Below are 14,729 nucleotides of genomic sequence, written 5' to 3'. Positions count from 1 at the left end.
TCTATTGATTTTTAAATAAATCGAACAATAAAAATGTTCTTGAACTGGTTTTTGTCCCAAGTTCCACTCGGATACCTATTATTTCTCCTTCAGTGTTTAAGGCATTGGTTCTAACGATATAAGGCCCTTTTGTGGCCACATGATTATGCTGCACTGCCTTTTTTGTATTTTATTGCCTTATAAAATGTAATAAAAAGAATTTATTAAAAAAATTGAATTTACGTTCTTGTCAAGGCTTTTCTAATGTCAAAGAGTAGCTAATAGGTTTAAGCTATATATTGTGGACTCAGTGCATGATTTGGAGGTCACTTGTGGCCTGAGTGCAATGTCATTGCTCTCCAGAAAGATAACACTATGCCTGCCTGAGAAAGCCACATTACTCAGTGTTGATTATGTGTATACCGTTTAAGCTACCCTATATCAACACAAAGTGCTAAAGAGGACAGGAGAGAAATAGAAAATAAAAAAAGCCTCGATATCACTCACCCCTGGGCTTGCAGAAATGGATGTAGATGGAATTTGTGATTTCATGTTTGAGGATATGACTAGTAAACTGAGGGATGCTAGAATCGCACAGTTATTGATGATTAGAAAAATTTAGTGTTTTTTTAGGTTTTGGATCACAATCCTGCTCATGGGCGTCCGCAGGGGGGGGGGGCAAGGAGGGGCGCTTGCCCCCTCCTGGAGCGACCCTCCTTGCCCCCTCTTCGGACGCCCATGAAAACCGTGACTTCAAGACGGGGTTCTCACTCTCTTTCCTCTCCTTTCTTTTATTTGCTTCCCTGTGAAATGGATCTAAAAAGAAAGACGCTTTTGCTGGAAATGTAGTATTTTTCTGACATTTTAATTGCAAAATGCAGCATTGGGAATTAAAGGCTAAAAATATGATAAATAACTAAATAAAGTAAGACAGAGTGGTAGCAAACTGGCCAAACTGATTTTATTCACACCGAAACACATTAGCACCACTTTTACAGAGTTTGCCAGTGGAGCGCTATTTTTTTTTTCTTGTCTTTGTTTTCCCTGGACTTGGAACTAGTGCACCAATGACCACCTCTGCCCATGGATTCCTTCAATGCCACCCTTTAAACTGTGCCCCCAAAGTCTCCATAACCACTCTCTCTCAGATGCATTTAATTTGATTTACAGCGCCACTCATACCATTGTAGGGTGTCAGAGCACTTTACATCAAAATGTGTGGATTGGAAAACAAAATGTGTGCTGCGGCTCTGCGTCCAGGGATGTGGTCTTTTTACCATACTGCTTACGTTTTGTGAGGATATAAGCAATGGCCATTGAAATGGGTCCATTCAGGGCCCTGTAGTCGTGTCCTTAACTTTTCAGGCAAAAGCACTCACTGATTTTCTGAATAGTGAGTGTAAAAGCATTAAGGTAACCATGTTGTCCCTGCTTACATTTCCCATGGTTTGCTAAATTTTGCATTCCCTATAAGTGTTTGCTTCTTCCAGGATGTTGTTCCTTTTTTTTTGTAGGCCGCATATTGATCTTGTCTAGTGCGTAATTTAAATTGCGCATTCAGGTGTTTATAGCTGACAACAATTGGGTTGTAGTTGAAAACAGTGGGAGTTTTTCTCAGTGGGGCAGTACGGTGTTTAGTGGGGGAGAGGATGTGGCACTATGGTCAGAGCTGCTGAATATGGAACTGGTTCAGCCTTAATAACCAGCCCACCAGACCACTCTGCTGCGAGAGCGCAATCACATGCTAGACCTTAGAAGGCTTCGCAACACCTTAGAAGTCCTGGTGTCTTCGTACCAGCTGGTGGACACTAGCATGACAAGTGTAGGTTAACCTTCAAGGCTTGTCCACCACTATCCATACTGAAGTTCACCTCCAGTCTTGGGGTCAGGCCTATGAAGCAGGACACCCTAGAACAACAGTCACTGAGGTCACAGGAGCCTTGAGAAGGGCCAGCTCTAGGGCGGTGCAACCAGTGTGACCGCACCGGCTGCTGACTTTAGGTGAAGGCATCCTGTTAGCAAGTATATTATGGTTTTAAAAACGCTTGCTGCTTCCTTCCTGGTTTGCTGCAATTTTCGGCAACAATAAAAATGTCATGATGACTCTGGGGAGAGAGAGAGATCAGAATTTTGTCTAGTGGAAGTTTTGACTCATGGAAAGGTAGCTCAGATGGCTAATGTACCTGCTGCAAAGAACATGCGCCATGCAGATCACAAAGTGCACATAATGTAAATAGGTCAGTGGGCTACTGCTTTTGTCAGAGATCCTTTTGTTACTTGCAGTTTATAAGTTAAAATCCTAACTTAGAACAGTGAGTTATTAACTGTCATCTAAGAGCTGCAAACAAACTGCAAGGTATCAATTTGAGTGTTATGTTCCCCCCTATCCCCCAGTCTTTGATTATACTAATGTCCCAAAAAGTGTTCTTTTGGACAGTAATCAATTCTGATTATCAAGCAGAACCCCCAACCATGGTATTAGGTTTTAAATTCTGGGTATTGTGTTTCTCCAGACCAATCGCTATAAAACTATACGGGCTACTAGTATGGTTGTCCTGTGACTCCTACACCTTGTAGTCCTTAGTCTTATGTAACATTTTCTATACAGTGATTTACGCACATATTGATTGTCTCTGTGTAATGTGTGTGATGTAAAGTGCTCTGACACCCTACAATGGTATGAGTGGCGCTGTAAATCAAATTAAATGCATCTGAGAGAGATTGGTTATGGAGACTTGAGGGGCACAGTTAAAGGGTGGTAGTGAGGGAATCCATGGCAGAGGTGGTCATTGGGGGCACTAACAAACATTAATGCACAGGACACCACCAGTGCTATGGCTGGCCCTGCCCTTGAGGCCAGTCTGCCTCACCCAAAGGTACCTCCATTGGCCTTGTTTCAGCAGCAGGAGCTGCAATTCACCAGGGATTGGCAATGCAGGATTTTCACACACCAAACTAAGTTCGCAAGCTTCACAGTCTCCCTGCTTCATTCACAAGCACTTTTAACATGTGCTGCCTGCTGTGGGGCCACTGGAATTAATTATGCAGCAAAAGATGACAACATTGTGCCGTAGTGTTGACTAAATTATGCATTTAAAAAGGCTGCAGCGTAATGCAGTATATTTTCAGATATTTTATTATTTTGACGTGTGTACACATGCTAACAGTCTCTGGAAAGATTTTGCCTTATTAGTACCAGTGTAACATACAAATGCAGCAGTGAGAAAGGTGACCAGTCAACCTTTACAATAGGCCATCCACTCTGCAGCAACACAAGTAACATTTTATATTAACTTTTGATATGTTTGAGCTACAAACAATTTATTAGTTTAAACGGTCAGATCATGCAGAAGATCTTGCATTATGAGGCAAATATGGCAGAGCCATAATTTTAGAGAAAACATTTGCAATCCAGAATATTTTGCAATTCATGTTTGAACTGCTGTTGTTGAAAAAGGGTGAAGTGCTGATGACAGAAACTCCATGGCTCGGAGACAAAGTGCTTGTGTTTCCACATTTGATCATATTTGGACATTCTTTGATTAGAAGCATATCCCACTTTGTGAATATATTTTAATGTCAATAACTCATTACAACCTTAAATAATCATGTGTATCCATTGGTTGATTAAACTGGGCAGTGAAATGCCAAACAAATACTAAAAATTGGGATGTCTGCGCATTCTAGCTACACCTCTGGCTCCACCCACAGATCCAATCCTTGGGTTATTCCCGCCCTCTGATTCTCCGCCCACTGTTCCCCTACTTTTTTCCCCCCCACTTCGACCACTGTGTGAGACTCAGCATCCCTGAACTTGTGATGTGCCGCCGCTGCGGGCACTGCATGTGCCACACATTTACGGTGCCGGGCTTCCGCATAAGGGAGCTGGCCATTATTGTATCCATAAACGTGCGCAAGATGTCAGTTTGACATTGACTACACGTAGAGGAACTCTAAGTTTCTTTTAAAAAATATAGCTAACATTTGGACCTATACATTTTATTTTGTATAAATTATTTGAATGTGTTTAAAATTTAGCAATGCCTGGGGAATTCTAGTAAAGGGAGCACCCACTGTCAAATCACTAGCGTGTGTGATTGCTGCATTATTTATTACTAACTTTGACGTTGTGCTTTAACTTTGGATAAAAGTTATTATGAATTCTAGCACCAAGAAGCCAATATTGGTAAATATGTGTGCTACAAATAATCCCTAACACACACTGTCCATACAGTATATTTAATCTGGTGCTTTAATCATAGGCTGTTTAAAAGTATTCTGATAAAAATCGAATCGTGCTGAAGACAGCCTTGATTGGTGTTGGATCGAGGACCTAGAAGTCTGCACACCTAGCAGACAGAGATAAAGCACCTTGTCAGAAAGTTTACCATTTTCCCTACAGGTGGTGTTTGTTGGCCCGTGGCAGGGTCAGTCACATGTCCTGGATTCCTGGCATTTAATTGAGTCTATTCTAGTTCTGCGCCCCAGTGTTTCGTGTGCCCCACCTGGCACACATCATGTCGGAGGATGGTGATGACGTTAACATTTTTTCCCCCCTGGAAAAATTTCTGCGGACGCCCATGATCCTGCTGTGCATAAAATGTATTGGACCTGCAGGAAGTTTTTACTTTGTGAATTGATTTATTGAGGACTTCTGTAAGGCACTGAAGGACAACTTTGGGCCCCTTAATCCCTAAAGACTGGCATGGAACTCACTGCCCACCTCTGCTTTCCAATGCTATTTTGACAGTGGAAAATAAATATTATATAAGGAGAAAACAAAAATTGGGTTATCTCTTCTCCCTATAATGTTATATGTGTGTGTGTTTGTGTATCTGTATATGTATGTGTGTGTCCATAAATATATGTTTTTCCTGTGTATATATTGTTATAGTTAGGACCTAGCTTCCATAGTAAAAGCACTTTTTGTTTCACCAATATCTTTGGGGCTGCTAGATCAATCTTCACAGAATTGTCGAACTTGTTACGACGCACACTTCAGCTGCTATCTTGAAAGCTTCAGGGTGATCCATCAAGGAGGGCTGAGAACCAGGGGGTGCTTAAAGGTGCATTTTCCCCAGGTTAATTCCCATAGGACCTTTAGACTCAACTACAGCCAGAACTACTGAACGGAATTGAATAGGACACGTTACAACGCAAACATTTACAACAAATGCCTTTCCAACGTAGTTTTTACATCGCAACATCCATTACAACACATGATTTTACAAAGCGTGCCACACCACGCATTTTTAGACACTACATTTGCAACGCATTCCATTACAATGCATACCATTACAATGCATACCATTACAATGCATAATACTTTTAGGGCAACAGTAGGGTAAGTGTTGGATAGTGTAGGGGTAACATTTACTATTCCCACTCAAGTGAGTTCAACAGTAGGGTAAGTGATGGATAGTGTAGGGATACAAATTACTATTCCCCATTACTTACCTTATAATGTGTTGTAATGGAATGCGTTGTAGTGACATGCTTTGTAATGACATGCGTTGTAGTGATATGTGTTGTAATGGCCGTGTTGTAATGGCATGTGATGTAAAGGCAGTTGCGTTGTAATGACTGTGTTGTAAATGTAGTGTGTTGTAATGACCGTGGTGTAATGCTTGTTTTCCACGGAATTACGCCAAATTTGGCAGGACGGTAGATGTTAGTTCAAGGAAGTGCCCTTCGTGATTTTGTGTAAATCAGTTCAGTAGTTGATGAGAAATTTAAAGATTTGGTAGATATACAACTACGGCTGCGGTGGATCCGCAACCCTTCCTGATCTCGAGCCGGAGATCTGATTGGCTGCCAACACTTCAAACCAAGAAGCATTGGCAGACATTATGTGACTCCGTTGAATCGAGTCACAAGACAAACAAACTTTAACAAAAAGAAAAGGGGACAGGGCAGAAACCCCCTAACCTCCTGGGCCTCTTGAGGGCTCCTGCTTGGGCACTACAGGGTCAAAAAAGCATTTGCTTAAAGATAATTAGGCAGAGGTCGCGTTGGATCCACGACTCCAGCCAAAAATAAAAAATAAAAAACAAAGTGCAGGCACCCAAGCTTCGTTTAGTCTAAGCCCTGGGTGGGCCTGGTCCTTGGGGCTAGTTTAAAAAATGATGGGGGGGCCGCAGGGGCATACTGCATCCCCGGGGACTGCCACCTCTTTTGGGCTAAAGATATGGAAATGCAGGGGCTCCTGCATCCCCCTGCTGCCCTGGTGACTGCCACCTCCACAGGGCACACTAATTATTGTTTTAAGTAATTAGAGGGAGGCCGTAGGACTGCCCCCACAGCCCCAGGGACCGCCACCTCCCCAGGGAACAGATAGGATAATTAAGGGGTCTGTTGTTGCCCTGGGGACCAGCACCTCTCTGGGGCAAAATTGAAGAAAAGAGTGGGGCCAGGAGCCCTACATGGCCTGGGAACTACCACCCCTGAGGGCCAGGCTAAGCAATGTCCCACAGTGCCCACTCCCTGGACTTTGCAGTTTGCTATGGCTTAAGCCATAGCAAGCACTGCTCTGCTTCGTGGAAGTGAGAGAATTAGAAATGCTCTTGCTTGCATGAAGTGGAGCAAAATTGCTTTTGAACAGAGGGAGCTGTATGTTAGCAGCTCCATCTATGCAAAAGCAATGCTGACTCCTGCAGGAGGCGGGTAGCCAGCAAGGACTAAGGGGCCTTCAGGCTTCCCCCTGCAGTCCCCAACTTGAAAAACTAGGTGCCCTGGTTCCACCCAGACGTGGCCAGGCCCTGGAGGATGGGGTCCCTGGGGCCAAAATCGACCTTGGAGGGAGGCCACGCAACCCGATTACCATGTGTATAAAATAATTTTTGTTTTAAAAAAAAGAGCAGTCCCCGTAGGATGGGTTCCCAGGGGCCATAATCGGACCAAGGATGGGGGAGGCATGCAACAACCCCCTCCCCATTTCGTAAAGACTGGCCTTGGGATATGTAATTGTTTTTGAACTTTGGCAAGTCCCCTTTCACCACCACTCTGCAAACGTGCTTGCTGGTGCGCTTTTGATTGGGGAATTAATTCCTCTTTACTCCTGAGGGCCTCAGGACTAAAGAAGACTACTTTTCCCAATCAGTAGTGCAATGTCATCAGTAATGTCATCAGTGATGTCACTGACAATGTCATGAGTAATGTAATATGTGAGGTCATAAGCAGTGCATTGCAGGGGCGTTATAGTGAGTTCAGGTAACTATAACTGCCAAATTTCACTGGTTTTGAACAAGTGAAATCTAACACTAACAATAACATCCCTGTAACCTTTGTTTTTCTCATTGAATTTCTAAGGTTTTTATAAAAATCTATTTGCTAACTATATTGTCCCTGTAACCTTAGTTTTTTTGTGAAAAAATATATATATATATATATATATATATATATATATATATATATATTACCTACTGGCGGTCGCCAGTAGGTAGTTATAGTTAGGATTTTTTTCAATGTTAAATCTCAAAATTCTATTTGGAATAACTTTGACGAATCTGCCTGAAAATTTCCTCAAAATGGCCTCGCGGCACCCGGGTCCTTCTCTGAAAGTTTGGGGGGGATTTGTCAAGCGGGGGCCGAGATAAAAGTGGGGACCAAAACGCGTTTTCCCCATGTTAATTTCCATAGGGCGGCCTACCTCACTTTTAGCCCGAACGGCTGAATGGATTTACACCAAACTTGGCAAAATTGTAGGGACTGGTAGCCCGATGTGCCTTTGCTATGTCTCAAGATATGTGCTCCAGTGGATTTTGAGTAATTTAGGTTAAAAAAATATATATATCTATGGCAGCGCCCCTGTACGCGCTCCGGGGAGCGCTCCGGGCGCGCCACGCGGCTTGCGCACGGAAAGCTGATTGGCTCTCAGGTGTCTGTAAACATTCGAAACAGTCCGGAGCGGCCGCCATCTTGTGTCTCGGTAAAATCGATACATAAGAGGTGGAAAAATCAAAGGGGGAAATGACCATAAGGGGGCAGGGATAGACCCCCCCCTGACCCCCTAGGTTTGATGTGGGGGCCATAAAAGGGCCCAGCGGGGCAAAAAACAATTTTTTTTTATTTGCGCGGGGGGAGAGCCAGGTACGCGCACCGGGGAGCGGACCGGGGAGCGTCCCATGGGGAAAAATGAATAATAGAGTTTTTAAAAAATGTCTTTTTTTTTAGAAATTGGAGGTAGTTCTAAAAAGAACTGTTTTTTTTCTTCTTTTTGTTGTTTTATATTTTTTTATTGTTTTTTTGAACATTTTGTACTTTTTTGGGGTTTTCTGAACAGTTTTATATTTTTTTTGTATTTTTCATGGGGAGAAACGAAAAAACAGGGAATTGAAAATGGCTCAACTGGAGCAAAAAAAAAAAGAAAAGAAAAATTAGGGTTGATTGGGGCATTTATGGTTGTCCCCAGCAAGGACGATGAGCTTTACGCTTTGTTCTCCGTAGGAGATGGTCTTCCCACAATATTTACAGATAATTCTGAAATCTGCAAATCGTGGCTGAATGCACGGCATCGTCTCACTTTCCTCTGGTGCAGACGGAGTGGGTTGCTTCCTTTTTGAGGTGGTCCTTGTGGATTGGGGAGGGTTACTGGCCAGTTCCCTCATCTCTGCAGCAGAATAATTTATTGGATGCTTGCGCTGCATGTGGTGTATCATCGTTTTGTTCCCAAATGAATATTTTGTATTTGGGTTTCCCCTGGAAAGTTCCATGCCACAGATTTTGCAACTCACCTTGGCTGCATTTACTCTTTTCATCCCCTCTGGGAAAGAAAAAAACTCCCAAATAATGTGTGGTCTTGGCTGGTATGGGATATTGTGTTCTTCCAGCCATCTTGAACTCCCCTCCTCCTCCTCTTCCTCTTCTTGTTGACCACCAATGATATCTTGAGGTGGTCCTCTTGGTGGTTGTGGTGGTGGTGCAGATGCACCAGCTGCTGCTACTACTGAAACCATTATATTGAGCAAAAAGGTAGAGAGAGCTACAAATAGGTCTTCCTAAGTCAAAGTACAAAGTCAGAATAAGGAAAAAAGGTGGGGTCTTTCATCCTTTTGAAAAAAAAATGTATTGAACCAATGAAAAGTGTTATTTTTAGGTCACATGACCAGGGGCTTCATCATTATGAAACCAAAACTGTTATGAACCAATGAAAAGTGGTATTTCCAGGTCACATGACCCGACGCGCTTACGCTACGCGCCCCGGGGCGCGTCGCGTAAGCGCGTCGGACGCCTACGTTGCGCGATCGTATTCGCTCGAGTGCTTCCGGGTGGGCTTACGCCGTGCTTATCACGCGGACGCGGCTACGCGATACGTCACGATCATGTTTTTGTTCACGATATTGGCGCTTACGGGATGCTCCCCGGTGCGCGCCCCGGGGCGCTTTATAAAAGTACGCTTTTCGGGGCGCGCACCGGGAGCGCTCCAAAGCAAAAAAAAAAAAAGCCAAAATTGTAGGGACTGGTAGCCCGATGTGCCTTTGCTATGTCTCAAGATATATGCTCAAGTGGTTTTTAAGAAAATTAACTTTGAAGATATATATATTGGGCTACATTGGGCTATATATATGTTAGAGCCCAAATGTAGCCCAAATGTAGCCCAATGTAGCCAAATGCAGCCCAATATAGCACAAAGATGGCCACCAGAGACAAATAAAACTAATGTAGCCCAAATATCAGCCAGATGTACCCCAACTATAGCCCAATGACAGAATGTACCAGAGTGTTCTAAAGAACTACTAGAGCGCTAACAGTCTTACTAATAGTAAGGAATTAGCATTTAAAAAACCTATGAAATTCACTGAAAAAACCATAGGTTTCACACCAGTTATAGTTAGGAATTAGCATTTAAAAAACCTAAGAAATTCACTGAAAAAAACATAGGTTTCACACCAGTTATAGTTAACTGGAAATTTTACTGTCATAAAACCAATGAAATTCCACGTTATAGTTAGTTGGACTCACTATGACTTGCGCGTGCAATGCACTGCTGATGACGTCACATATTACATCACTCATGACATGGTCAGTGACATCACTCATGACATCACTGATGACACCATCCTTGTGACAGAGTGACAGACCTCCTTTCAGTGTAATGTAACCCTTAAAACACATATTCAAAAATAGAAACTAACATTTTCAAAAAAATGGATACCCATACCAGTTACAACAACCAATTCAGAAATTACACCATATATATACACATCCACTCATTCACCAACAGTTCTATATAGTCACTCATACATATACTCACTCATCCTGTTACACACCGACAGTCATCCAAAAGTTACTCACACATGCAAATAAACTATTGAACATCCATTTATTTGCATATACAACTATACAGAAACTACCACCTTACTTCTAAGGAAACTTACACATACTTACTCACTTAAACAATCACTTTTAGAAACACATACTTATTTAAACAGGAACTCTTACAATCTCTCACTTTCTCATATACTCACTTATATACATCAATACTCACATATACTAGATTAAAACATATCTTGTTACTGATAAAGACACTAGTGATACAGCCATTCACTCACTAACACACACATATACACACTCATCCACCCATAGAGTCTTGCACATATGCTGTCTTCAAAACACATACAAACAGTGAGTCAGTCAATGATGCATCTATGTGCTAAGTAATACCCCCACCAAACCATACAGACACTCATACTGATACTAAAAAAACATCTAATAACCCATATACACACACATGTAGCTACTCACCAGCCCATGCAGCCACTTATACACAAAGTGAAACACTGTTACAAACATTTAAATATTTAAACATTACTCGCTAATATATGTATTCACTAAGATACACTTAATAAGCCAGTTAACCAATCAATTTTTTTTTTAAATATCTTTTTAGACACTTATTTAAACATTTATTTTTCCATCGACCTTTACATATACATATATAAAACATAGTTATTTTTCAGAAAGACACACATTCACTGGCTGGTGTCATCAGTGATGTCATGAGTGATGTCACTGACCATGTCATGAGTGATGTAATATGTGACGTCATCAGCAGTGCATTGCACGCGCAAGTTATAGTGAGTCCAACTAACTATAACGTGGAATTTCATTGGTTTTATGACAGTAAAATTTCCATTTAACTATAACTGGTGTGAAGCCTATGGTTTTTTCAGTGAATTTCTTAGGTTTTTTAAATGCTATTCCTAACTATAACTGGTGGGAAACCTATGGTTTTTTCAGTGAATATATATATATATATATATAGATATATATATTCATTTCCACCTCCTCCGAGATTAGCCGGGACACCGTGACAGCGGTGCAGCATAGGGTCAGAGGTTACCCTGTTAGTTAAATCCAGTTCACCAAGCATAAACAAGTTACGCCGATGCACTCCACTCCAAGCGTAGTCACCACTCAAATTTCGGTGGCAAATCAAGGATTATTTATTTAAATTCATTTCAGCATGTAGTATCAAGTGATGGACAAAAAACCCAACGCGTTTCAGCAACCTACACGCCTTGCTCACGGGCGACTCACACAAAGAATCTGATCCAATAAATAAAGTTTGTTCAAACAAAAACGTTTCGTGACATATACAGTGTGTAAACAACAACAAAGGACTTAAAACCAAACAAACCTCTTCAGCGGCCATAATGGAATGGTAATATTGTTACATACACTATAGTAATGTACGTTAGTTCTCATCTAAGTAATGACTGGTTACAGATAACTTCGAATTTAACCCTTACACTTTCTATCATAATTGTTCAAGGGAAATTTCATTTGATCCATAAGTGGGAAATCTTTATATAGAAGTAGCACGTATCACGTAGAGAAGTTGCTGATATTGGTGCCATATTTAGACACGCCTATCAAGCTCGTAAACAGAACCGTGATGCTAATTTCAACATAATGTATGTGAACAGACACAACATTATATTATAAGTGAATCTACTCCCCAAGTGGGTGTGCAAAGTTTACTGGGCCAAGACGCAGTATGTTACCAATACACTTAAAAAGCAAATAAATGTATCCCAAGTGGGAACATATTTATAAAGCACATATGAAATATCGGACCATAATCCATCACCATCCCAAGTGGGCAGAAAAACATATATCTTCACTGATGCTGCAACTTCGTATTATGAAACACCTGAACAAAAGAGGAAAAAAGAGAAAGAAGCAGTCAGATCCCTCAAAGACACTCTACTTCTCCTGGCCTAGGTTTGTACTCAAAGTGAAGGTGCATAAAAAATATTAACAACAACTGTTTCAGTTTAAAAACATAACAGAGATTATGATGCAGAAGGCTCAGAAAGCACATATCCCTAATACTATAAGGGTAACAGTTCAGTGACAGATATGCAATATAAAAATGGAAAATAAACAGAATTCAGAGAGAACTAAAGAGTTCATTCCCCCAGATGCCAGACCAATTCCTCCTCAGAGTTTAGACCCCCCGGGATCCGAGTGTCCAATACTAAGATATATCTACTTTCTAGTTGCCGCAACTTGCGTATTCTGTCACTACCTCTTTTCATGGGTGGAATTCTATCAATTATAAAGAATTTCAATAGGTTCTGGTTGCTTCTGTGCAATTCTTCGAAATGCCTGGCAACTGGTGAGAGTTGGTCTTTATTCTAAATCGCCCGCATGTGCTCAAGGATACGTTTTTTCTCAGGGAACATTGTGCTCCCTACATATTTCTTTGAACACGGGCAGACCAAGATGTATATACAGTGATCCGACAAACAGGTAAGGTGTTTACCAATGGTTTTCTCTTTATCTTCTATAGGGTAATAGACTTTTTAATATTTGAGTGAAAAACCCCTGTACATCTGTTTTCTTGGGTTTGAGAGTACAAATCTCATTTTTGCTTAGTTTATCCTTCAGTGAGTCGGACTTGCGATATGTGACACTCGGAGTACAACCCAAAACCTCTACAAGAGTTGGTTCTGTTTTAAGAACTTTCCAATGTTTCTTTAAACTTTTCTGAACCTGCCATGATTTTGAATGGTAGGTGGATATAAATCTCACTACTTTATCATCTGTCTCTGCTGATTTGTCTTTCGGTATCAGCAGAGCAGCATGGCTGATCTTACTTGCTTTTAGAAATGCTTCCTTAACCATGTTAGGATGGTATCCTCATGCTCAGTGCTACAATTCCTCCGGGCCTATATATAGTTATAGTTAGGAGCATGTTTCTATAGGAAAAGAGTTTGATAAATCTTCATGACATTTCCCTATAAAGTGTGCTGCTAATTTTTATTGTGAATCGAAAGTTTCAGGATGATACATCAAGCGGGCCAAGAAAAAGTGTCGCTCCAAAAAAGTGCATTTCCCACGTTATTTCCCATAGACTTTTTAGACACGCCTTCAGCCCAAACCGCTGGTAGTAATTACACTCATTTTGTAAGAAGGATAGTTTTTGGCCAGAAGAATTTGCTTTTCATTATTTGGTGGAAATTCATTCAGTAGTATTCTAGATATTAAAGGAAATCTAAATTTTTACATCTACAACCGTGACTTCTTCGTGAATAATAACAAGCTCATGCAGAGATCTGCAGAGCTCTGATTGGCTGCCGACACTTCAACCAGGAAATGTTGACAGCCATCTTGGGACGTAGCTTCAGTCAAGCCCTAAAACAAAACGCTGAGAAAAAGAAAAGGGGGCAGGATACGAAAACCTTGACCCTCTAGCTCTGATGATGGCGAAATATTTTCAAATATTGCTGTGAATTAAGAAAAAAACAAGCATAGTCTCCCTCACGAGGGCATGCAGAGTTTATAATAAAATGAAGGGTGTGCAAGGGCTTATTTATGCCTTGGGAACCACCACCTACCCATGGCTCATGTTAATATGAAGCAGGCTGTGATGACCTTACATGCCCCGGAGACCACCACCTCCCTGGGTCTGTAAATAAAGAAATATATGGGGGGCTCATGGATCCCCCTGGGCCTCTTGAACCACCACTTCCCTGAGGCTAACATAAGCATTGTTTGGCTGACTCCTGCTATGTCCTGGGGTGCCCACTCGTGTGTCATAGCTGTCCTCCCTGGCCCGGCCACAAATCATTGAGGGATGGGTTCTGACCCCCTTCCCTGGGCTCAATTTGGCTCCAGGGACCCCATTCCCGAAGCTCTGCCTTAACTGAATAAGGAGGGGACCACACAGACCTCTACCTGGGCTGATTTTGGCACCAGGGACCCCATGCCCTGGGGACCAGTCCCGTGTCACTGGCACCCAGTGTGCAGGATGAGGACCACCGGGGAGCCTCAAGGCCCTGCGGTCCCAGCCGGTTCTCTGCCTCTTGTGGAAGCCGGCATTGCTCTTGCATGCAGGGAGCTTCTGGAAAATGCAGCTCCCTGCTAGCAAGACAAATAGTTACATCTCTTTCCCTGCTCACATGACAGCAGGCAGGGAAAGAGATGAAACCTCAGTTTTCAGCATTTTGTATTTGGCCCCAGGCTGGTGATGGCTTGGGGAGGTCTGCGCAGCCTCCCCTAGAACTTTTTTTATTTAATGCCCTGGCTGCCCAGACCCCAGGAAGGGTCTGGGCAGCCACCCACATTATTAAAACATAAGCCCTGGGAGGTGGTGCTCCCCATGGAATAATTAAGCCCTACGAGGGGGGCCCCGTGAGGCCCCTCCTTATTTATTAAATGCAGCATGTCCCCAGGACCAGGCCGACCTGGGGGCCTTCTTGAAAAACAAGTGCAGGAGACCATGCTTTTTAAATTTTATTCAT

Source organism: Lissotriton vulgaris, chromosome 5, assembly GCF_964263255.1.
Source record: "Lissotriton vulgaris chromosome 5, aLisVul1.2, whole genome shotgun sequence".
NCBI lineage: Eukaryota > Metazoa > Chordata > Amphibia > Caudata > Salamandridae > Lissotriton > Lissotriton vulgaris.
This window is presented reverse-complemented; position numbering follows the sequence as displayed.